The sequence below is a fragment of the Dama dama genome, chromosome 5 (genome assembly GCF_033118175.1).
Source record: "Dama dama isolate Ldn47 chromosome 5, ASM3311817v1, whole genome shotgun sequence".
Lineage (NCBI taxonomy): Eukaryota > Metazoa > Chordata > Mammalia > Artiodactyla > Cervidae > Dama > Dama dama.
In genome coordinates, this window is record NC_083685.1 from 33,630,463 (window position 1) to 33,654,970 (window position 24,508).

A 24,508-nucleotide genomic window follows, 5' to 3' on the forward strand; every position below is an offset into this window, starting at 1 on the left:
CCTAGAATTCTGCAATTAAGAACTTCTTAATTTGTCTCCCACTTTCCACTTAAACTGAATTGTATCCCGGCCATGCTCAAAGGCATTCAGTGGCTTCCCATAGCACTTCAGGAAAAACATCTCTTTAAACCAGCCTGAGAGCCGTAGGGCCTGCTTTTCAGCCTACTGCCAGGGTTCTTTATTATGTAACATTTTCCTCTCATTCCTGTGTGTTCGCCACCCTGACATTTACTCTGTTTCTGTAACACTCTAAGTTTTTCTTCTCTGTCAAGTCTGTATTGCTCAGACTTTTGAATGGCTGGTCCTTTCTCATTCTTTGCCTCACTGTGTATGTGACCTCTCTGGAGTCTGCATGTCTTAAGTTGCCCTCTTTTCACCACACCTTCAGTTATTCTGAATCAAATCTTAAAACCTTTTCTACAGTGATTATTATACTCTGAAATAATTCTGCTCCCTACCTTGTTTATTTCTGTCTCTCACAACTAGAACATAAGATTCGTTAAAGTCTTAGCTATATGGTTTTAGTACTTATAAGTAGCACCTTACATGTTAACCAAGTTAATATTTTAGCCTGTTTGTGAAGGAATTACCAAGACTTGGCTATGTCTTTGAAACAGGAATTTTATAAGGAAAATTATTATTTTCTTCCTCTCTCTCTCTGTCCTGCAAAATAAAGAAGAAATCATTTGTGATTTTATGTTTTACACTTTTTGGAGCTAACGTATTTAAAAACTGCATATGTGATGCAGCATATTTGCGAGTGGGTAAATCAACTGAGTGGACTGAAATGTGGTGAGGCCAGTCCCTGTAGGAACAAGCAGTGTATGAAAGGACAGAGCAGCCCGCGGAAGCAGCATGCAGACTGTATGACAAAAGGAGCATGAAGATAATTGGGGAAAATCTCTGGGAGTATTATTCCCAAAATACACTTAGCAGACTGGTATCAAAAGAAAAACAGCTCTATTAATTACTACAAAAAGTCAAAGTTTCTTTCCAACAGAGTCAAACATTTGCAAATTTTCATACTTACAATACACCAGAATAAAACATTTAGGCTATGCACTGTTTGAATAACTCATCATATTGGAACAAGCTTTATTTTTCCTTTATTGATTTATGATATGGTGGAACATCCTTCAAGTAAACCCCAAGTTCTAAGCACACACAGAGAATGCAGTATTTATGCAGGGTCAAAGAGCATAAAGGAAGGTTAGTTTCATAGTTGTTATTAGATTATTTTCTGAATCTTTTTGAATCTATTATAATAAATGGAGTGAATGCTTAGACACATCTGTCTGCCTATCTATATGATTGTATTTGAGTTTATATATAAATGTTATCTTTTGTCTTTGACAAAAATTATGTATCTGACAGTATATTTTTATTTTTTTTTTAAGAGGCAGGACAAAAGCTGTAATGATACAAATTGTCATCAGCTTTTTCCTTTTTAGATTGAAGTGAGATTTTCCTTCAGGAAAACACTTTAGTAAGCCCTTAATTATACTCATATAAAGAAAATGTCTGTCCATTGTGGGGAGCTGCATGAAATAACCCAAGAACTGATATTTAAGACAAGGATGAATATCCTGTTTGGGATTCCCTCATGGCCCAGAGGTAGAGAATCTGCCTGCCAATGCAGAAGATGCAGGTTCAACCCTTGGATTGGGAAGATCTTCTGGAGAGAAAATGGCAATCCACTCCAGTATTCTTGCCTGGAAAATCCAATGAACAGAAGAGCATGGTGGGCTATAGTCCATGGAGCCACAAAAGAGTCAAGTACAACGTGAGACTAAACAACAAACAACAGCAATAATCATTCTGTTTAATGAAACAAACTATGCCTTTGAAAATTATGATACTCATTAGAAAATGTTTATTTATACATCTGAATTTGGACTAATGTCATGTACATTTCTATTAAGTTGTGTTTTCCATGATGGTTTGCAGAAGATATATATAGAGAGAGCTTAACTGTGAAAGATAGATGAGCAGTGCTCAGCTAAAATATATATATATGTGTTTTATTTTCATTATTGTTATATAAGAGTGTTATCAGTGAAGGCGTATTTAGAAAAATGGAGACTACTCAAGATATTTCAAGCCTAGGGAATTTAATTCAAGGAATTAGTTTAACCTAAAAAATTAGGTAGATGAAGAAGCTGGGGATTAGAATAATAGAGTTGTACAACTGAGAGATTAACTATAGGCAATGCTATCATTCATCTGGTAAAAGATATCTGTGAAGAAATGAGAAACCACAGAATTCTTAATTGAGCTTGCACCAAAGCAGTGCTACCCTGCAGGGGGCAGTGCCAAGAAGGCAGACCAGGCCAGTGGCACCAACATCAAGGAAGTCATCCACTGCCAGAGGCAGAGAGATAGGAGATATACCCATCCATTGACCAAATCTATCAGGAATCCAGTGAGCAAGGAAGACTTTGAAATGTAACTTGCCAGAGAAAAGAAAGAAATGGATCTTCAAATAAATAGGTTAATGAAGAGCACAAAGGGCTTCTTCTGTGCTTTCACAAAAGCATTTTTAAAAGTTCAAAATGGTTTTAGAAATTTCTAGATGATCAAGGGAAACCTCCTTACCTCAGCGCTTAGTGACAAAGATAGCCCTTCTTGAGATTAGTTTGGCGGGTTAGTGGTGATTTCCATTGGAGAATGACTCCACACTAACAGTTGGGATTGAGAAATGCCTTAAAAAGGAGTATAAAATGGAAGACTACTGGGCAGCTGACTTTGAGAGTTTGTGAAAATTATAAAAAGCTATATATATCTTTATTTCTTGGTGTACTACTATGCTAACAAGTATGCTACTGTTGTTTAGTTGTTAAGTCTGATTCTTTTGCAATTCCATGGACTGTAGCCCAGCAGGCTCCTCTGTCCATGGGATTACCCAGGCAAGAATACTAGAGTGTGTTGCCATTTCCTTCTCCAGGGGAATTTCCTGACCCAGGGATCAAACCCATGTCTCCTACACTGCAGGAGGGTTCTTTACCTCTGAGCCACCAGGGAAATCCTAACTGAAATATGTGAAGTTTTAAAGCATTAGATTTAAATATGTAAGATCTGCTAGGCAGAAAATATCTTATAAATTAATATCTAGTACTTGAAATTAAGTCCAGTGAGGACTAGAAAAAAAGGAATGAAAGAAATTTTACATCTTTTATAAGCATATGAACAAAACCAAAAGCCCGGAGCATACACAGTTTTAAAAATCATGTTGCTACCTAGGAGATATATTAAAACAAATCTCCCAGGCTTAATTAACATTGGAAAATGGAACTACTAATGTCTTTTGATCGAGAAGACACATTTATTCATGAGTACAAAAATGTTTAAATCAAACTGTCTTTGAAAGATGTTGAAAATCTGTTGAACTATGACTTATATTGGGTCAACATTCCAAGGTTTGCCATTGAAAATCATTCACAATTTGCTTTTTAAACTATATTTCAAACATCCTTTCTTTTATTCCCTATATTAACTTTATCCATGGCTGAATATACATGATCACTGATTCTTAAAAACACTTTGTATTTTATCATTTTTACTGTTTACTCATCTCAATTTATTCACTTTAAAATCATATCTCCTTTTCACTGGCTACTCAAGTTCTAGTCACTTTTTAAATTTATGTATGTATATTTTTGTATAATGCATATCCATTCAGCATGTTCTGTGTTTTATTCATTAGCCTATGTGAGAAAGATGTGCTAATAGACAAATTTTGCCTTTGAAGATGTCTGAAGTATAAGCAGTAGGCCTTAAGCATATAGTTAGAATAATGTCTGATATGGCTTGTGGAATATTTGTGCTCTATCAGTTTGGTTAAATTAAATTGCCAGAAATCACATTCCTATATGAATCTGAATGACAGTCCACAATAAAAGGAATTCGTGCCGGATTTGGAAGGTGGAAGTGAAGCAGCAGCTATCATACTGTCAAGACTGGTGAAAGGGGTCTATCACGGCTGTGTCTCAGGTACATTTCCATTTAACCTACTGGATCACTTTGCTGCTGTGAGGGCTGCACCCAAGTCCATAAGTCCTCAGCACTGTCCAGATTTCCTCTTTCATAGATTCTAGTTCTGGCCCAGGCATGGTGTGTAAAGAACAATAACAAGATGATAACTTCTTTCATCAAGGCTGACCTTTAAATTCATGGATGTAGCTTGTCCTCATTAGTTATCATGTATCCTTGCTCTCTTCCACTTCATGTCCAGCATTTTACTGATTTCTTAGACTCACTCTTAGGTAGAGAGGAAAGAGCCTGCCACACAAATGTGTCACATGCTTCTACAATTATCCAAAGGCTAGTTACAACAATATAGCTTAACCTTTTATCATTCATATTATATTTGCTTCCTTGATCAGTCACTACTCCTGCAAGTAGTTCCAAGAAAAACAACCTTCAAGAATCATTCTCTGAAATATTTCTCGGATATGATTAGTTCCAATGGCATTAATAACCTTGTTGGCATGGTGAAGTGGGCTGCTAGCTCTTGGAAGTTATGGAAAAACATTCACTTACATTATCATACTTAAACTCTTTTCATAAGATGTCTGTAGGAAGCAAGACTTAAGGTGACAAAATAGTTACCACTGGAAATATTTTAGTGGAAATAAGCAGTGTAATGTATTTCATTGATTGTTTCTAGTTGTGCATCAGTACTTACAGGAAAAAGAAGCATAATTAGTTCAGAGCTTTAAATTCACAACTAGAGGACTGGGAAAGTAATCAGAAAAATATGTGAAGACTTTACAATAAATTCTTATCCTTTGTAGACAGAGATTATGAAAGCCAAAGCCACAGTCTAATCTTATGGATCATTAAATTGCACTGCAAATTGGATTTACAACCTCAGAAATACTGCTATGTTAAAGTTAAGGCATTGATTAGATAGGAGTAGGGCACTAAAAAATGGGATATAGGTGCATGTGTGAATTCTTATGAAGTAAGCATTTTGACTTCCTAATTCTGCTAAACCTCATCTATATGTAGAAACAAGCTTTCCTCCTGTCCCTTTCCTAAAAGAAAATAAAAAATAAAAAAAAATAACTGCCATCAAGGGAATTGCTGATTTTCCTAAGAACTACACCCACCACCTCTCATTGCTCCTAGAAATAAATTAGATTCATAACTGAAGGCCCCAGTTTGTAAGTTATAAATTTAAGCCTAGAAGGAGAATCTAAAGAGCATGAAAATTTTCCCATTTACATCAATACTTCTAGAGGTGAATGAGAGAAAATAAAATATTGTTGGATCAAGTCATATTTGTTGGCAGATATTCTGGATTCACTGTATTAGCTTTAGAAACTGGGAGAAACAGAGTTTTTAGGTTGTGTGATTGAAATATGGACTCAGAGGGTGGGATGGATTGAAAAATGAGGATAAACATATATATACTACTATGTGTAGCTCAGCTGGTAAAGAATTAGCCTGCAATGTGCAAGACTACAGCTCAATTCCTGGGTTGGGAAGATCCCCAAGAGAAGGGATAGGCTACACACTCCAGTGTTTTTGGGCTTCTTTGGTGACTCAGACAGTAAAGAAACTTCCTGCAATGCGGGGTACCTGGGTTTGATTCCTGGGTTGGGAAGGTCCTCTGGAGGAGGGCATGGCAACCCACTCCAAAATTCTTTATTTTTTTTTTTTAATTTATTTAGTTTTTAATTGAAGGATACTTGCTTTACAGAAATTTGTTGTTTTTCTGTCAAACCTCAACATGAGTCAGCCATAGGTTCCATTTTGAACCTCCCTCCCATCTCCTTCCCCATCCCATTTCTCTAGGTTGATACAGAGCCCCTGTTTGAGTTTCCTGGGACACACAGCAAATTCTCATTGCCTGTCTGTTTTATGTACAGTAATGTAAGAATCCATGTTACTCTCTCCATACATCTCACCCTCTCCTCACCTCTCCCCATGTTCATATGTCTATTCTCTATTTCTGTTTCTCCATTGCTGCCCTGTAAATAAATTCTTCAGTACCATCTTTCTAGATTCTGTATATATGTGTTAGAATACGATATATATCTTTCTCTTTCTGACTTACTTCACTCTGTATAATAGGCTCTAGGTTCATCCATCTCATTAGAACTGACTCAAATGTGTTCCTTTATATGGCTGAGTAATAGACTGGTTCCAAATATGAAAAGGAGTATGTCAAGCCAGTATACTGTCACCCTACTTGTTTAACTTCTATGCTGAGTACATCATGAAAAACGCTGGGCTGGATAAAGCACAAGCTGGAATCAAGATTGCCGGGAGAAATATCAATAAACTCAGATATGCAGATGATACCACCCTTATGGCAGAAAGTGAAGAGGAACTAAAAAGCCTCTTGATGAAAGTGAAAAAGTTGGCTTAAAGTTCCACATTCAGAAAACTAAGATCATGGCATCTGGTCCCATCACTTCATGGGAAATAGATGGGGAAACAGTGGGAACAGTGTCAGACTTTATTTTGGGGGGCTCCAAAATCACTGCAGATGGTGATGGCACCCATGAAATTAAAAGACACTTACTCCTTAAAAGGAAAGTTATGACCAACCTAGACAGCATATTAAAAAGCAGAGACATTACTTTGCCAACAAAGGTCTGTCTAGTCAAGGCATGTGGTCATGTATGGATGTGAGAGTTGGACTGTGAAGAAAGCTGAGAGCTGAAAAATTGATGCTTTTGAAGTGTGGTGTTGAGAAGACTCTTGAGAGTCCCTTGGACTGCAAAGAGATCCAACCAGTCCACCCTAAAGGAGATCAGTCCTGGGTGTTCATTGGAAGGACTGATGCTGAAGCTGAAACTCTGGTACTTTGGCCACCTAATGCCAAGAGTTGACTCATTGGAAAAGACCCTGATGCTGGGAGGAATTGGGGGCAGGAGGAGAAGGGGATGACAGAGGATGAGATGGCTGGATGGCATCATCGACTGGATGGACATGAGTTTGAGTAAACTCTGGGAATTGGTGATGGACAAGGAGGCCTGGAGTGCTGTGATTCATGGGGTCATATAGAGTCGGACACAACTGAGCAACTGAACTGAACTAAACTGAATATTCCATAGTGTATATGGAACATATACATAGTGTATATACCACTATGTGTATATGTATACACACTATGTAATATGTATATATTATGGAATATGTATATATTCCATACATATGGAATATGTATATTCCATAGTGTGTATACCAAAACTTCTTTATCCATTCATCTATTGATGGACATCTAGGTTGCTTCCATGTTCTAGCTATCATAAATAGTGTTGCAGTGAAAAAAGAGATACATGTGTCTTTTTCAATTTTGGTTTCCTCAGGGTATATGCCTAGGAGTGGAATTTCTGGGTCATGTGGTGGTTTTATTCTTAGTTTTTTAAGGACTCTCCATACCATCTTCCATTGTGGCTGTATCAATTTACATTCCCTTGGATAGTGCAAGAGCATTCCCTTTTCTCCACACCCTCTCCAGCATTTATTGTTTGTAGACTTCTTGATGAGGGCCATTCTGACTGGTGTGAGGTGATATCTCACTGTAGTTTTGATTTGCATTTCTCTAGTAATGAGCATTGTTGAGCATCTTTTCATGTGTTTGTTAGCCATCTGTATGTCTTCTTTGGAGAAATGTCTGTTTAGGTCTTTTTCCCACTTTTTTTATTAGATTGTTCATTTTTCTGGTCTTGAATTGTGTGAGCTGCTTGTATATTTTGGAAGTTAATCCTTTGTCAGTTGTTTCCTTTGCTATTATTTTCTCCCATACTGAGGGTTGCCTTTTTACCTTGCTTAGAGTCTTCTTTGCTGTGCAAAAGCTTTTAAGTTTAATCAGGTCCCACTTGTTAACTTTTGTTTTTATTTCCATTACTCTAGGAGGTGGATCATGGAGGATCTTGCCTAGACTTTAATCATCAGGTGTTTTGCCTATTTTTTCCTCTAAGGGTTTTATAGTTTCTGGTCTTACATTTGGGTCTTTAATCCATTTTGAGTTTATCTTCGTGTATGGTGTTAGGAAGTGTTCTAATTTTGTTCTTTTACATGTAGCTGTCCAATTTTCCCAGCATCATTTATTAAAGAGGTTGTCTTTGCCCCATTGTATATTCTTGCTTCCTTTGTCAAAAAGAAGTTTTCCATAGGTGTATGGGTTTATCTCTGGGCTTTCTATCTTGTTCCATTGATCTTTTTATTTCTGTTTTTGTGCCAGTACCATACTGTTTTGATGACTGTAGCTTTGTAGTATAATCTAAAGTCAGGAAGCTTGATTCCTCCAGCTCCATTCTTCTTTCTCAAGACTGCTTTGGCTATTCAGGGTCTTTTGTGTTTCCATATGAATTGTGAAATTTTTTGTTTTAGTTCTGTGAAAAATGTCTTTGGATATTTGATAGGGATCACATTGAATCTGTAGACTGCATTTGGTAGTATAGTAATTTTCACAATATTGATTCTTTTTACCCAGGAACGTGGAATATCTCTCCATCTGTTTATGTCATCTTTGATTTCTTTAATAAGTATCATAACTTTCTGTATGCAGTCCTTTTGTCTCCTTAGGTAAATTTATTCCTAGACATTCTATTCTTTTTGTTGCAATGTGAATGGGATTGATTCCTTAATTTCTCACTCTGATTTTTCACTGTTAGTTTTAGAAATGCAAGTGATTTCTGTGTATTGACTTTGTATTCTGCAACTTTGCTAAATTCACTGATTAGTTCTAGTAATTTTCTGATACAATCTTTAGGGTTTTTTATGTATAGTCTCATGTCATCTGCAAACAGTATGAGCTTTACTTCCAATCTGGATTCCTTTTATTTCTTTACTTCTCTGATTGCTGTAGTGGGACTTCCAGGACTATGTTGAATAACAGTGGTGAAAGTGAACACCCTTGTCTTGTTCCTGATATTAGAGGGAATGCTTTCAGTTTTTCACCATTGAGAATAATATGTGCTGTAGGCTTACCATATACAGCCTTTACTATGTTGAGTTTTGGCCGTGAGAAGATACCCCTCGTCCAAGGTAATGAGCAGCGGCTGTGCTTTGCTGGAGCAGCGGTGAAGAGATACCCCACGTCCAAGGTAAGAGAAACCCAAGTAAGATGGTAGATGTTGCAAGAGGGCATCAGAGGACAGACACACTAATACCATAATCACAGAAAACTAGCCAATCTGATCACAGGACCACAGTCGTGTCTAACTCAATGAAACTAAGTCATGCCGTGTGGGGCCACCCAAGACAGTCGGGTCATGGTGGAGAGGTCTGAACGAATGCAGTCCACTGGAGAATGAAATGGCAAACCACTTCAGTATTCTTGCCTTGAGAACCCCATGAACAGTATGAGAAGGCAAAATGATAGGATACTGAAAGAGGAACTCCTGAGGTTGGTAGGTGCCCAATATGCTACCGGAGATCACTGGAGAAATAACTCCACAAAGAATGAAGGGATGGAGCCAAAGCAAAAACAATACCCAGTTGTGGATGGGACTGGTGATAGAAGCAAGGTCCGATGCTGTAAAGAGCAATATTGCAAAGGAACCTGGAATGTCAGGTCCATGAATCAAGGCAAATTGGAAGTGGTCAAACAGGAGATGGCAAGAGTGAATGTCGACATTCTAGGAATCAGTGAACTAAAATGGACTGGAATGGGTGAATTTAACTAAGATAATCATTATATCTACTACTGTGGGCAGGAATCCCTTAGAAGAAATGGAGTAGTCATCATAGTAAAAAAAAAAAAAAAAAAAAAGTCCGAAATGCAGTACTTGGATGCAATCTCAAAAACGACAGAATGATCTCTGTTCGTTTCCAAGGCAAACCATTCAATATCACGTAATCCAAGCCTATGCCCCAACCAGTAACGCTGAAGAAGCTGAAGTTGAACGGTTCTATGAAGACCTACAAGACCTTTTAGAACTAACACCCAAAAAAGATGTCCTTTCATTATAGGGGACTGGAATGCAAAAGTAAGAAGTCAAGAAACACCTGGAGTAACAGGCAAATTTGACCTTGGAGTACAGAATGAAACAAAGCAAAGGCTAATAGAGTTTTGCCAAGAGAACGCACTGGTCATAGCAAACACCCCCTTCCAACAACGTAAGAGAAGACTCTACACATGGATATCACCAGATGGTCAACACCAAAATCAGACTGATTATATTCTTTGCAGCCAAAGATGGAGAAGCTCTATACAGTCAGCAAAAACAAGACTGGGAGCTGACTGTGGCTCACATCGAACTCCTTATTGCCAAAATCAGACTTAAACTGAATAAGGTAAGGATGACCACTAGACCATTCAGGTATGACCTAAATCAAATCCCTTATGAATATACAGTGGAAGTGAGATATAGATTTAAGGGACTAGATCTGATAGACAGAGAGCCTGATGAACTATGGACAGAAGTTCATGACATTGTACAGGAGACAGGGATCAAGACCATCCCCATGGAAAAGAAATGCAAAAAGGCAAAATGGTTGTCTGAGGAGGCCTTACAAATAGCTGTGAAACGAAGAGAAACTAAAAGCAAAGGAGAAAAGGAAAGATATTCCTATTTGAATGCAGAGTTCCAAAGAATAGCCAGGAGAGATAAGAAAGTCTTCCTCAGTGATCAATGCAAAGAAATAGAGGAAAACAGCAGAATGGGAAAGACTAGAGATCTCTTCAAGAAAATTAGCGATACCAAGGGAACGTTTCATGCAAAGATGGTCTCATTAAAGGACAGAAATGGTATGGACCTAACAGAAGCAGAAGATATTAAGAAGAAGTGGTAAGACAGAAGAACTGTACAAAAAAGGTCTTCATGACCCAGATAATCACAATGGTGTGATCACTCACCTAGAGCCAGACATCCTGGAATGTGAAGTCAAGTGGGCCTTAGAAAGCATCACTAGGAACAAAGCTAGTAGCTGTGATGGAATTCCCATTGAGCTATTTCAAATCCCGAAATATGATGCTGTGAAAGTGTTGCACTCAATGTGCCAGCAAATTTGGAAAACTCAGCAGTGGCCACAGGACTGGAAAAGCTCCCTTTTCATTCCAATCCCTGAGAAAGGAAATGCCAAAGAATGCTCAGACTACCGCACAATTGCACTCATCTCACACACTAGTAAAGTAATGCTCAAAATTCTCCAAGCCAGACTTCAGCAATACATGAACCGAGAACTTCCAGATATTCAAGCTGGTTTTAGAAAAGGCAGAGGAACCAGAGATCAAATTGCCAATATCTGCTAGATCATCGAAAAAGCAAGAGAGTTCCAGAAAAATATCTATTTCTGCTTTATTGACTATGCCAAAGCCTTTGACTCAAGAGTCCTTTCCCTCGCTGGGAGTCACAGTCCACCTCACCTCCCTAGGATACCCTCCAATACTGTGCTTATCTCTGGACCTGTTATGGGGGCAGCACAGATTCTAATCTGGTCCTACTCCTGTTTGTTCTTGCCTCCAATGTCCGCAGCTATGAGAACTAGTGTGTTTTCTTTGGTGGGAGCTCTCAATGTCTTTTTATATATTCCATAGACACAGAGTCTGCCTCGTTGAACTTGTAGACTTAATCTGCAGCTTGTGCAGTTGGTGAGAAGGTTTTGCGCCTTCTTCCTTAGCCACACTGGCCCCTGCATTTCAATTGTGGTTTTATTTCCACCTATGCATTTGGGCTATCCCTGGGGTTTGCTCCTGAGTCGGCCCTGGAGGACTTGAGTCTGCCCCAGTGAGAGTCAGCTGCGGAGGTGGTGTAGTTGCTTGGGTCGCAGGGGTTCTGGCAGAATGAGGTAATCAGGGGAGTTGGTGGCGAGGACAGCAGGAAATATAGTGCTCTAGACGGGTATGACAACCAGTATTGGCCAATGTACTCCAGTATTCTTGCCTGGAGAACCCTCCTCCCTGACAGAGAAGACTGGTAAGCCAAAGTCCACAGGGTCGCAAAGAGTTGGACCTGACCGAAGCGACCCTACATGCATAGACACAAGGCTTTTTTTTTTTTTTTTTTTTTTTTTTTGCCTGTGGCAGCTCTGCCCCAGTAAGGTTGACCATGAAGATGGCAAAGCTGCTTGAATCACAGAGACCCTGGTGGCACCAAGTGTGCAGGGACATGGACTGCCTCCACCACAGGAGTTATGGCCCTATCAGAATCCTTTTTTGAGCCTCTTGTACTGGTGATCAAAAGGCCTCTTTGGCCAGTCTTTCTCTGTAGCTTAGCCCATTCAAGCACTTAGAGGGCTCCCTTGCCTAGGGTCCTTCTCTATGGTTTGGCACATCAGGCACATAGAGGGGCCCCCTGGCTGGGATCCTACTCTGTAGATCAGCACCTCAAGCACTTAAAGGGGCACCCTGGGTGGGGTCTACTCTGTAATTCAGTGTATCAGGTATTTGATGAGCCAACCTCTCTATTGTTCAGCTGCCCACGCTGGCATGTGGGGAGAGAGAGGCTATGGTGATCGTTCCACCCCTTACGCATGACTCAGCAGCATTGCCTTGCTTCCATGGCTGCCTAGCTTTCCTCCACAGACATTTCCGACCACAATCTCCTCCCTCACATCCCTTCGATCCGTATCTCCACAGTCAACAGCAGCCCTCACCCTTGGATTGCTCCACAATTCCTAAACTCCAGCCTCCAGCCACTGCACCTTCTAGGGGACCTTCATTCCCTGTCCAGGGTATGTATGGATGTGGCAAAGACTGATTCTCATTCCATTTAGGCTGCCACAGGTCAGCTTTTTCACTTTCAGCCTTAAATATTTCTCCTCTGACTCAGACAATTGCCCCGGTGTGGAGATCGGACTCCTGCTTCAGTACCGCCACCCACCAAAGGCAGGTCCAGTCCTACTAACACTCCTATTTACCCCCCTAGTTGCTTCATCCTAACAAGTTTTGCATGATTCTATATATTCTTTTCCTCTGGTCAGGTACTTCTGTCTGCTCTTGGATGGTGTTCTGCCTACACTTCTGTGTCTGAAGGTGTATTCCGGATATATCCATGGAGAGAGATATACTCCACACCCACCTACTCCTCCACCATCTTGCTATTTCACTTCAGTATTTTTGCCTGGTGAATCCACATGGACAGAGGAGCCTAGCAGGTTACAGTCCATAGCATCACAGAGTCGGACATGGCTGAGCAACTAAGCATAGCACATGTATAGATAAAAGTAGATAACTAATGAGAACCTACTGAATAGCGCAAGGAACTCTATTCAATGCTCTGTGGTGACCTAAAAGGGAAGGAAATCCATGGAAGAGGGGATATATGGATACATGTGGCTGAAGCACTTTTTCTGTATAGTAGAAATAAACAACATTGTAAACCACACTCCACTAAAAGAAAAGAAGAAAGAAACGTGGACTCAAAGGACACCTGCACTGCATAAATTGGAAATGGCAGAACTTCCTGTGAAAGGAGATACCCAAAGGAACAGGCAGTTTGGCATGCTAAATTTAGAGCAGATTTATCATGTGAAAAGTGCTCATTCATTTCCTAACTAGTCATAGGAGAGTATCCAGAGCATATTACCTTTGTCAAAGCTATGCGAATACTACAAGACCAGAAAATTTGTGACAGGAGCCTGGCATTGTTGAAAAGCTCTGTGGTGGTTAGTCTCTGCTCAGTCAGAAAAGGCACTGGGATAAGCATATCCAGTCCACAGAGTTCTCATAGTTCACTGGAGAAGATGGTATTTTGGGGTATTAATGACCAAGCTGTGATATTTAATTGTCAGAGACAAGATGTAGAGAGATATCTTAATATGCATATTCTAGGCAGACTAGAAGCAGTAATCAGAATAGTCTGACCAGCAGAAGTTACTGATTTTGGCTAGCTGATTCTTGAGGAATTCTCAAGCTATATTACAAAATGTTTATATTGTGAAATTTTAGCTTTAATCCAAAAGTATCAGAATCTGTAGCCATTTATCAGAGTGACTCAGCATTAGGTCAAAGGGCCATAATCAAACTTTGTGGAGGTGACTAAATACTGGCTCTCAGCTATTACTGGTATCTAGAAACCCACATTTCTGTGGTCCACCAATGAGAAGCTTGTGGAATAACCCGTAAGTCTTGACGACTTCATCTCATGGTGGACCCCGTGTGCCATGAATTTGGGCATGCATGCAGCACTCCAAATAGGTGTGGTATGTGTAATTGTAGGCTCAGTCATGTTCTAGTGGCATACATGCATCATGAGATCAAGTAACCAAATGCTATGGAACTTACTGTTATTACATTTCCTCTTATTGCTCATTCTACACCTATATCTTCTTCTGGAGTTTCCTATGACAGTTGACTTGGTAGAAATAAAAGATAAGCATACTTTGCATATAGTTTTGAAGATAAACTCGTTCTAGGTGAAGTGGATGGCTGCATTACCACACTCCATAAAAGTAAAGGAACTGAAGAAAGAAGAATTTTGAGCTGAACATTAGATTGTTAATTTTTCCTGAATGGAAGGAGGGATTGATAAATACATTGAGAGACTGTGCATTGATTGATAAGCAGTGGTAAATTGTTTGGTTGAAAAGTGGGTTACTCAGAAAGGATGCAATTAGGAAACCAGAGACAATGACTTTTGCTAAATAAAAGTATGGTTAAACTTCTCTAAATTGGCACAGAATGTAAGGATATGTATGTCCAAAATAAATGTCAACCAAGGAGAAATTTCAGCAGAAAGTCTTATAATTTGGATGAATAAATAATGTTCTGTTCATTCAACCTTTTCCCAACCATTTTGTCTTCTCAGAATTGGTTTCTGAACAGAGTGGCTGTAACAGCAAGGACTAAGTTATACATGGACTCACTAAACAATACCTACTGCTGAGTGTGTGACTTGCCAACAGCAAGTTGGTAGCAGTGTGCACCCTCAGGGTCACACTGAGCCTCCAATACTGCATCCTCCTCTTAGGGCTTCTTCTTGCTACCTAGACAGGTTGCCCACCATAGAAGAAGCAGTTTTCATGTATGTGAATGTCCTGACTGCAATGCTTCTGCTCACACCATTATTCATGTAGTGACAGAATGATCAATTCAGCCATATAATATTCCATACTGCATTGCTTCTGACAAGGGGACTCATTTTGTGAAAAATAAAACTTAACAATGAATACATGCTTGTGGAATTGGCTGGTCTTTCCATATTCAGCCCTACACTGACATAGCTGTCCCAATAGAATAATGAATGGTCCTTCAGAAATTCATGTATTGTGCAAGTAGACAGCAATATAATCTAGGGTTGGGATAAGGTAATCTGGCACATGTATATATTCTAAACCAACAACCAATATATGGTCCCCTTTAACTCATAAGAAGCGGTCATATATTCAGGACTCAAAGAGATAAAGTGGAATAAAATTTTTCCATCATTATCCCCAATGACCAAACATCAGAGATTTTATTTTCCATGTTCATGACTGGTTTCTGCAGATATCCAAGTCTTTGTTTTACTGTAAAGAATGCTTTCAGTGAGGGACATGGAAATAAGACATTCCATTTCAGTAAGCAACAGGCAAAACAGAAATTACTTATCATCTATTACTTTCAAAGAGAAATTCAGCTGCTAGTACACCATGGTAGCATGGTGATTTATGTCAGGAATAAAGGATAACCCACAAGTCACCTCTTATGATTCCCATATCCTGTAATAAAAGTTAATGGAAAATGATTACAACTAAGGGCAGGTGGGACCACTATGACCCCATAGCATCAGGATGAATTGTTGGACACCCAACAATGCAAAGAATCACAAACAGGAAACTTACTTGCTCAGGGTAAAAGGAATATGAAATGAATAATGGAAAAAGTGGATATAAATACCAGGTAGAAAATATGAAACAAAGAATGTAATAGTTATAGTAGTTTATTTATTTATTTTTATATAAATAATCAATGTACACATTCAGTAGTCATTTCCATCCTCTATTTGATTGCCTTATCAGTGGAAATAAAATGTTTTAATAAAGATTAACATTATGTATCAAGATTTAAAGATATCAAGGTGTGACTCAGTTAAAAGTGGACTCAACCTTCAACCAAAACTAAATAAATGATATACAGAGTTTTGTAGCTTCCTTGGTGGAGTGAGTGAGCAATTTTTTTCAGATTGTACAAGGAATAATTGCATTGTGTTATGGGGAAACATTTAGATTCCACTTGGTTTTAGAATCTAAGAATAGTTAAATTGTTAAGAACAGTTAAATCACCCGGGGATTTGAGGCCAAGATGTTCCACTGGAGCTGAGAGAAGTGTGGCTTCACGGGCGGGTTCTTGCACAGCTCGGCTGAGGTACCCACTGTTGACGTTGTAGCCGACTCAGATGAACTCCTGTCTGTGGTAGCTGCAGGTGATGCCCTCAGGCCATGGTCACCCCCAGGGCATCAGTCTCGAGGATGAGGGATGGGTTGGGGGCATCTGCCTGAAAGATGAACACGTGTCTCCCTGCGGGGACAGGGCCGACCAGCACCGAGTCTAGGATTTGATCAATCTCGCTCTCGGCTGAGCCAATATAAACGATATAATATAAACGATGTAATATAAACTCCAGGTCGTCTGCCAGGGCCTCATTGCACTCGAAGCTGATCTCAAACCAGAAAGGGCTGTGGAAAAGGGTCGGATTTTCCAGCACCGCCATGTTCAATACTGACACCTTAGCCATCGCCTCGCAGGGTAGCGGCTGAGGCCAGAGCTGGGGCTGAGCCGGCAGCTGGGTCTTGTCAGGGCAGCGGAGTAGCTTTGTCCAAATCAGCTCCCACCTTCTCTGACCGCGATCTGAAATTCCACTCCAGTATTCTTACCTGGAGAATCCCATGGACAGAGGAGACTGGCACGCCATGGTTCATAGAGTTGCAAAGAGTCACGAGGGAAGTGGCTTAGCACACAGGCACATATCTGGAGTACTTGAGGAACCACAAAAGAGATAATGTGCTTGGAGCAGAAAACAAAGAGAGAAAAGATGACAATAAAGATTTGAGGACGTAGTAACAAATCTTGTGGGTCAAGAGAGGGTTTTTTAATTGAAAAAAAAAAAAAAAAGGTGTTTATATGCTTATAAAAATGTTCTGTAAAGAGGAAAATAAAATGATGCTAGAAAGGGTTGCTTTCTTTTTTTAAAAAAAAAAACTTCTCTCCTTGATGAAATAAAAGAAGATGTGACTCCCTCCTTGATAGAGGCACACCTAGAACTTTCACTTGGACAGTAGAGACAGCAGAGTAAATGAGAAGGATGCAAGTTGTTAAAAATGATGGTATCCTCAAGTGCAAATCCTATTCTGATATTTTCTGTTTTCCCCATAAATAGGAAGCATGATTATCCAATTTGAATGAGATTGAGGGAAGAGATCTGGAATAGAATGAGGAGATGGCATGGGATAGTCTAGGGGTATAGAAGAGTGAATTGTCCTGGTTATGACATAAGATTTTGAAGCAGCACTAAAAGCCCACTTGACCTTAGTGTGGCTGGAGGTATAAAGTGAGATCAAGCTTCATGTTTGTAGGTAATTTATTAGGCATATTCAACTATTAATGAGTTGGATACAAGCATGATGACTGATGTCAGAAAGGTACAAAGACGTGATAGAGGAAAATGGAGATTTAAGGTTTCTGCAAGGACAGGATTTTCATGAGGAATCAGGAATTCTACTTCATATGAGTATTAGGATCCACAGATGGTGGATCTTAGGAAAATGCTTCTTAACCTTTACCATGCACCAGAAACCCCTGAACACATTTTAAAACACAGATTATAGGTTCACAAACTTGGAGTTCTAGATTCAGCAAGTTTGATGAGGATCCCAAGAATTTGCATTCCTAGCAGTTTTCCAATTGGTACTTATGCTATTTTTCCAGTGATCACACTTAGAGATCTATTTTTTTTTTTTAAGACAGTCTTAAGGATATGTAATCTATTGTTTTTCACTTATTTTTTGTTCTCGTTCTTTGAGACCATCTATCTGCATGTCATATATTTATTAATTGATTCATTTAATACAGTTGACTCTTGTTCAAGAGTCATGTAGAGGTTAGAGGAACTGACCCTCCTCACAGATGAAAATCTGTGTGTATATTATAGTCAGCCCTTCACATATGCAATTCCTCTGCATCTGTGGTACCACATACATGTATACAAACCACTACAGATTGTGTAGTACTATAGCATTTATGATTTTGAAAAATCACATATTAGTGGACCCATTCAGCTTTAGAGTCAATTGTATATTCATTTATATATATATATATATATGTTAATCTGTTTGAAATTCACCATAAGTTTTCTAAAGATCTGAGATGAATACATAACCCATACTGTTATGGTTATGAAAAAGTAGAATAAATATAATCACCTCTTTATCATTTTTACCAGTATCTCCCGGCTAGAGCTTTGGTTAGTAGACAAGGTCTTATGATTTTTAAATTAATTTTTCATTGATATGTAATAATTATACTTTAAAAGTGATTTATTAGGCTTATATTACTCTTTCAGTTTAAATCTGTAAATGGGTTTTAGTGTATTTTCAAACAAAAAAAACTCTTCAATGTAAACCAACAAAAAGTGAACAAATTTTTATCCATGGATGTTTATTCTTCTTTACCACTTAGAGAAAAAAGGAAAATCTATATTGGATCATAAATAGCATTATAAGCAAACCTATATTGTTCTGGAAAATGTGTGGTCACTTTTAAATTACTATCAGTACAAGCAAATACACCAGGAGGCTGTCTCTGGAGCAAAATGCCAAATCTAGCAACAGGATGATTTTCCCTTTGAAGGTATTAGACAGGTCTCCAGAAGGAACATTTGGTGAAGAATCTGTCAACCGACTTTATTACCTTCTGAACTACCTCTAACTTACAGGTATTCCCAGTTATGTATTGCAGATAATTTGAGCTCCATCTGTGGTTGATGAATATTTTTCAGTATGCTGTTACAAATTATGGCTTTAGGCACTGTTGCACCTTCTCCCTGCAAATTCAACTACATAAATTGCTCTGTTTCTTGAGTCTGAATACATTTCCATAGTGGGAATGCAGTGAGAGAAATAGGAATCATTATTTTTCTGTCGTAATTTGTTAGATAGATTGCTTCCAAAAAAGGCTGGTTTAAATTTTATGCTGAAATTATTAACTATGTGATTATTAATTCTTAAATATGAAATTCAATTAAGAGTTGGCAAGATGGAATAGTAGAAAGACCCTGAGCTCACTCTCTCTTATAAGCATATCAAATTCACAATTATTTGGAAAACAGCCATCAATGAAGAAAGACCAGACCTACTAGAAAAGATCCTTCACAACTAAAACTATTAAAAATACATCACAATGAGATGGGTAGGAGGGACAGAGTTGCAATATAGTCAAGTGCAATACCTTCAAGTGGATTGCCCACAAAGAAGAGAATAATTATACTACAGAGGTTCACCCAAAGGAGTGAGAGGCCCAAGACCCATGTGGGTTCTCTAGCATGGGAGTACTACAACAGGAAGATGAATCCCTGGAGCTTTTGTTTGCAAAGGCCACTGGGGCTTACTTTGGGGAGTTCCAGAGTGTGAGAGGAAATAGTGATGTCCCTCTTGAATAACACCTACAAAATCTCATATGCTCTGGCTACAGAGCTCAGGGAAGAAGCCATCATTTGCTAGATGCTTAGTTCAGACCAACCTGCTGATGCTGAAGATTCTCCTGGAGAGGCAGGAAGTGACTGCAACTTACCCTGGGGACATAGACACTAGTGGAAGCCACTTAAGGGAGCTCCTTCTACCTTGTGGACACTGGTGATGCAAGTGTTATTTTGGAATCTTTCCTCTAATTCGTTAATCCAGGACTCAGTCCAGCCATGATCCAATGGTTTGTAGTCACCATTGCTGGGATGCCTCAGGCCAAGCAACTAATTGTCTCACATTCGAGCCATCTAGCTGCCTTAAGACTCCCTTCAAGAAAACCCAGGCCAACATTATCAGGAGGAAACACCATTTACCAGTGATCCAACATCAGTTCTAGGACATCTGTGCCCTTTAACCAGACTCCAAGAGCCCTGGGGTCTCCTGGACTAGTCTCTACCAACCAATAAACCATCACTAGCCCTTGGGTCCTTGGCATTCTGAAATCTGGTATTTTGTGACCTAGTGTTGACAACCAGTCACCGGCAATCTTCACATAAGACAGGACCTAGCAACCAACTGGACCAGTTGTCAACTAATCCTACCAGGCTGCCTATATAATTATCCCACCAACCTGAAAAACCACACAACTCTTGAAGAAGTAATTCTATAACATACAACTCTGGGGACAAGAAGAAAATGTGCTGCCAGGACGTATAGAACAAATCTAAGAAAATGCATTTCTCCAAGGTTTAGAATTATAACGAACCTACCAAGTAGATAAAAATAAATACAGCAAATCAGGAAAAATAAGGTGTCAGAGAAATATGTTCCAAAAAAGGGAGCAAAATAAAACAACAGAGGAAGGACTAAGTGAAGTGGATATAGGCAGCCTACCCAAGAAAGAGTTCAGGATAGTGACTATAAAAATAATCAAAGAACTAGGAAGAAGAATAGATGCACAGAGTGAGAAGTTAGAAGTTTTTAACAAAGAGACAGTATAAAGAGCAACCAAAAAGAGATGAAGAATACAAAAGTTGAAATGAAAAACATTCTAGAAGGAATAAAAGCAGGCTAAATGAAACAAAGGAACAGATGGATAAGCTGAAAAACAGAGCAGTGGAAATCACCGAGGCTGAACAGAAGAAAAGAAAGAGAAAAGAAAGAAAGGAGGACTGCTTAAGAGACCTCTGAAATAACATCAGAAGAGAATATAGACTGACAGAATATATAGAATATAGACTATATATAGACAGAAGGAGAATATAGAGAGAAAGAGGCTGAGAACATAGTTGAAGACATAATAGTTGAAAACTTTCTTAACGTGGGAAAGGAAATAGATATACAAGTCCAGGAAGTGCAGAGAATCCAGTTTAGAATCAACCCAAAGAGAACTGGAGCAAGAGACATCATAACTAAAAAGGCAAAAATTAAAGATAGAGAATATTAAAAGTAGCAAAGGAAAAGCAACAAGTAACATACAAAGGAATTCCCATAAGGCTGACTTTTCAGCAGAAACCATAGAAGCCAAAAGGAGTGGGATGATGTATTTAAAATGATGAAACAGAAAACCCTCAACCAAGACTAAACTACTGAACAGGGCTCTCATTCACATTTAAAAGACTTTAAAAGCTTATGAGCAAAAGCTAAGAGAGTTCAGCACTACCAAACCAACTTCAGAAGAAATGTAAAAGGAACTTCTCCACTTGGGGGGAAAAAAAAAGCCAGAACTAGTAAAATTAAAATGATTAAATGAAAAAGTTCATTGGTAAAGGCAAATATACAGTAAAAGTATTAACGACATTTATAATGTATTAAGTCATTTATCCACAAAGCTGATAGAATGGTAAAAGATAAAAATAGTAAAATCATCTATATCCACATTAAGCAATGTAATAGTGGAAGTCCTAGTCACAGCAATCAGAGAAGAAAAAGAAGTAGAGTCCAAATTGGAAAGTAAAAAGTAAAAATTGTTTTCAGATAACATGATACAATATATGGAAAATCTTAAAGCTACCACCAAAAAAAGGCAGAGAAATCTCTTCATTTCTATACATTAAGAAATAGAATTTAAGGAACCAATTTTATTTACAATTGCATCAAAAAGAATAAAATACCTATTAATGAAACTACATAAAGAGGTAAAAGAGCTGTGCTCAGAAAATTTTAAGATATCAGTGAAAGGAACTGAAGATGATACATACAGTTGGAAAGATGCACCATGTTCATGTGTTAGAACAATTAATACTGTTAAAACAACCCAAGGGAATCTACAGATTCAATGTGAAACATATCAAAATACCAATGGTGTTTCTTGCAGAACTAGAACAGGTAATTTTAAAATTTGCATGAAAAGTATGAGACCCCGAAAAGCCAAAACAATCATGAGAAAAAAACTAAGCTGGATAAATCATAGTCCTTGACTTTAAACTATACTACAAAAAAAAAAAAAAAAACAAACAAACAAAAAAAAAAACAAAAAAACTATAGTACAAAACTACAGGAATCAAGTGGGTAAGGTACTGGCACAAAGCAGACACACAGGTCAATGGGTTAGAGTAAAAGGTCCAGAAATAAACCCAGGCAATACTGGTCAATTAATCTATAATAAAATACATTATCTTCAATAAGTGGTGCTTGGGAAACTGGATTGCTACATGTAAAGAAATAAGATAAGAGCATTCTCAAACACCACATATGAAAATAAACTCAAAATGGATTAAAGACCTAAATCCAGGATGGAAAACTATAAGACTCCCAGAAGAAAACATATGCTCAACATTCTTTGACATAAATATTAGCAACATGCTTTTGAGTCTATCTCACAAAGCAAAGAAAAGCAAAAACAAACGTGTGGTCAAATTAAACTTAAAAGTTGTTGCACACCCAAAGAACGTGTCAATGAAACAAAAACCCTACTTAATGTTTAATGTTAGAAAATATTTGCAAGTGATATAACAGATAAGGATTTGGTTAATATACTAAGTACATAAACAATTCATACAACTCAACATCAAAAAGACAACCCAATTTAAAAATAGGCAAAAGACCTGGACAGACATTTTTTTTTCCCCAAAGCAGACATATAGATATACAACAAGAACATGGAAAGACTTTTAGCATCATCAGTCTCCAGAGGGGTGCAAATAGAAACTATAATTATATATCACCTCAGATCTGTTAGAATGGCCATTATAAAAATTAACAAAAAAATAACAAATGTCAGCGAGGATGTAGAGAAAAACAAACCCTCACATGCTGTTGGTGGGGCTGTAAATTGTTGCATCCACTTTGGGAAACTATGAATTTCTCAGAAAACTTAAAATAGAACTACCATAAGACTGAGAAATTCCACTCCTAGGTATATATCTTTAAAAAAATAACCTGCAAAACACTAATTCAAAAAGATGAATGTACCTCAATGTTCCTAGCAGCATTATTTATAATGATATTATGTCTTTCCCTCTCTGACTTATTTCACTTAGTATGTGCTCAGTCGTGTTTCATTCTTTGCAGCCTCATGGACTGCAGACAAGGAAGCAAACCAAATGTCTATCAACAGGTGAATGAAGAAGATGTGGTATATACATATATATATATATATATATATATATGTATATGTATATGTATTATGGAATATTACTCCACCACAAACAAGAATGAAATTTTGCCGTTTGCAACAATGTGATGGATTTGGAGGGCATTATGCTAAGTGAGGGCTTTCCAGGTGGGGTTAGTGGTGAAAAACACACCTGCCAATTCAGGAGATGCAAGAGATGCGGGTTTGATCCCTTGGTCAGGAAGATACCTGGAGAAGGAAATGGCAACCCACTCCAGTTTGTTGCCTAGAGAATACCATGGACAGAGGAGCCTGGCAGGCTATGATCCATGGGGTCCCCAAGAGTCACACATGACTGAAGCACCTTAGCATAGCTTCAGTTCAGTTCAGTTGCTCAGTCATGTCCAACTCTTTGTGACCCCATGAACCGCAGCACATCAGGCATCCTTGTCCATCATCAACTCCCAGAGTTTACCCTAACTCATGTTCACTGAGTTGGTGATGCCATCTAACCATCTCATCCTCTGTCATCCCCTTCAAGGACATCGTCCTGCCTTCAATCTTTCCTAACATCAGGATCTTTTCAAATGATTCAGCTCTTCGGATCACATGGCCAAAATATTGGAGTTTCAGCTTCAACATCAGTCCTTCCAATGAACACCCAGGACTGATTTCCTTTAGGATGGACTGGTTGGATCTCCTTGCAGTCCAAGGGACTTTCAAGAGTTTTGTCCAACACCACAGTTGAAAAGCATCAATTCTTCTGCACTCAGCTTTCTTTATAGTCCAACTCTCACATCCATACATGACTACTGGAAAAACCATAGCCTTCACTAGATGGACCTTTGTTGACCAAGCAATATCTCTGCTTTTTAATATGCTGTCTAGGTTGGTCATAACTTTCCTTCCAAGGAGTAAGTGTCTTTTAATTTCATGGCTGCAATTATCATCTGCAGTGATTTTGGAGTCCAAAAAAATAAAATCAGCCACTGTTTCCACTGTTTCCCCATCTATTTGCCATGAAGTGATGGGACCAGGTGCCATGATCTTAGTTTTCTGAATGTTGAGCTTTAAGCCAACATTTTCACTCTCCTCTTTCACTTTCATCAAGAGGCTCTTTAGTTCTTCTTCACTTTCTGCCATAAGCGTGGTGTCATCGGCATATCTGAGGTTATTGATATTTCTCCCAGCAATCTTGATTTCAGCTTGTGCTTCATCCAGCCCAGAGTTTCTCATGATGTACTCTGCATATAAATTAAATAAGCAGGGTGACAATATACAGCCTTTTCCTATTTGGAACCAGTCTGTTGTTCCATGTCCAGTTCTAGTGGTTGCTTCCTGACCTGCACACAGATTTATCAAGAGGCAGGTCTGGTGGTCTGGTATTCCCAT

The 24,508-nt window shown here is 38.6% G+C and overlaps 1 pseudogene; it reads right to left on the reverse strand.

Moving 5' to 3' along the window:
- Window positions 1-16,158: 16,158 nt before the first annotated feature.
- On the reverse strand, window positions 16,159-16,619 carry LOC133055525 (histone chaperone ASF1B-like; annotated as a pseudogene).
- Between the last annotated feature and the right edge of the window lie 7,889 nt (window positions 16,620-24,508).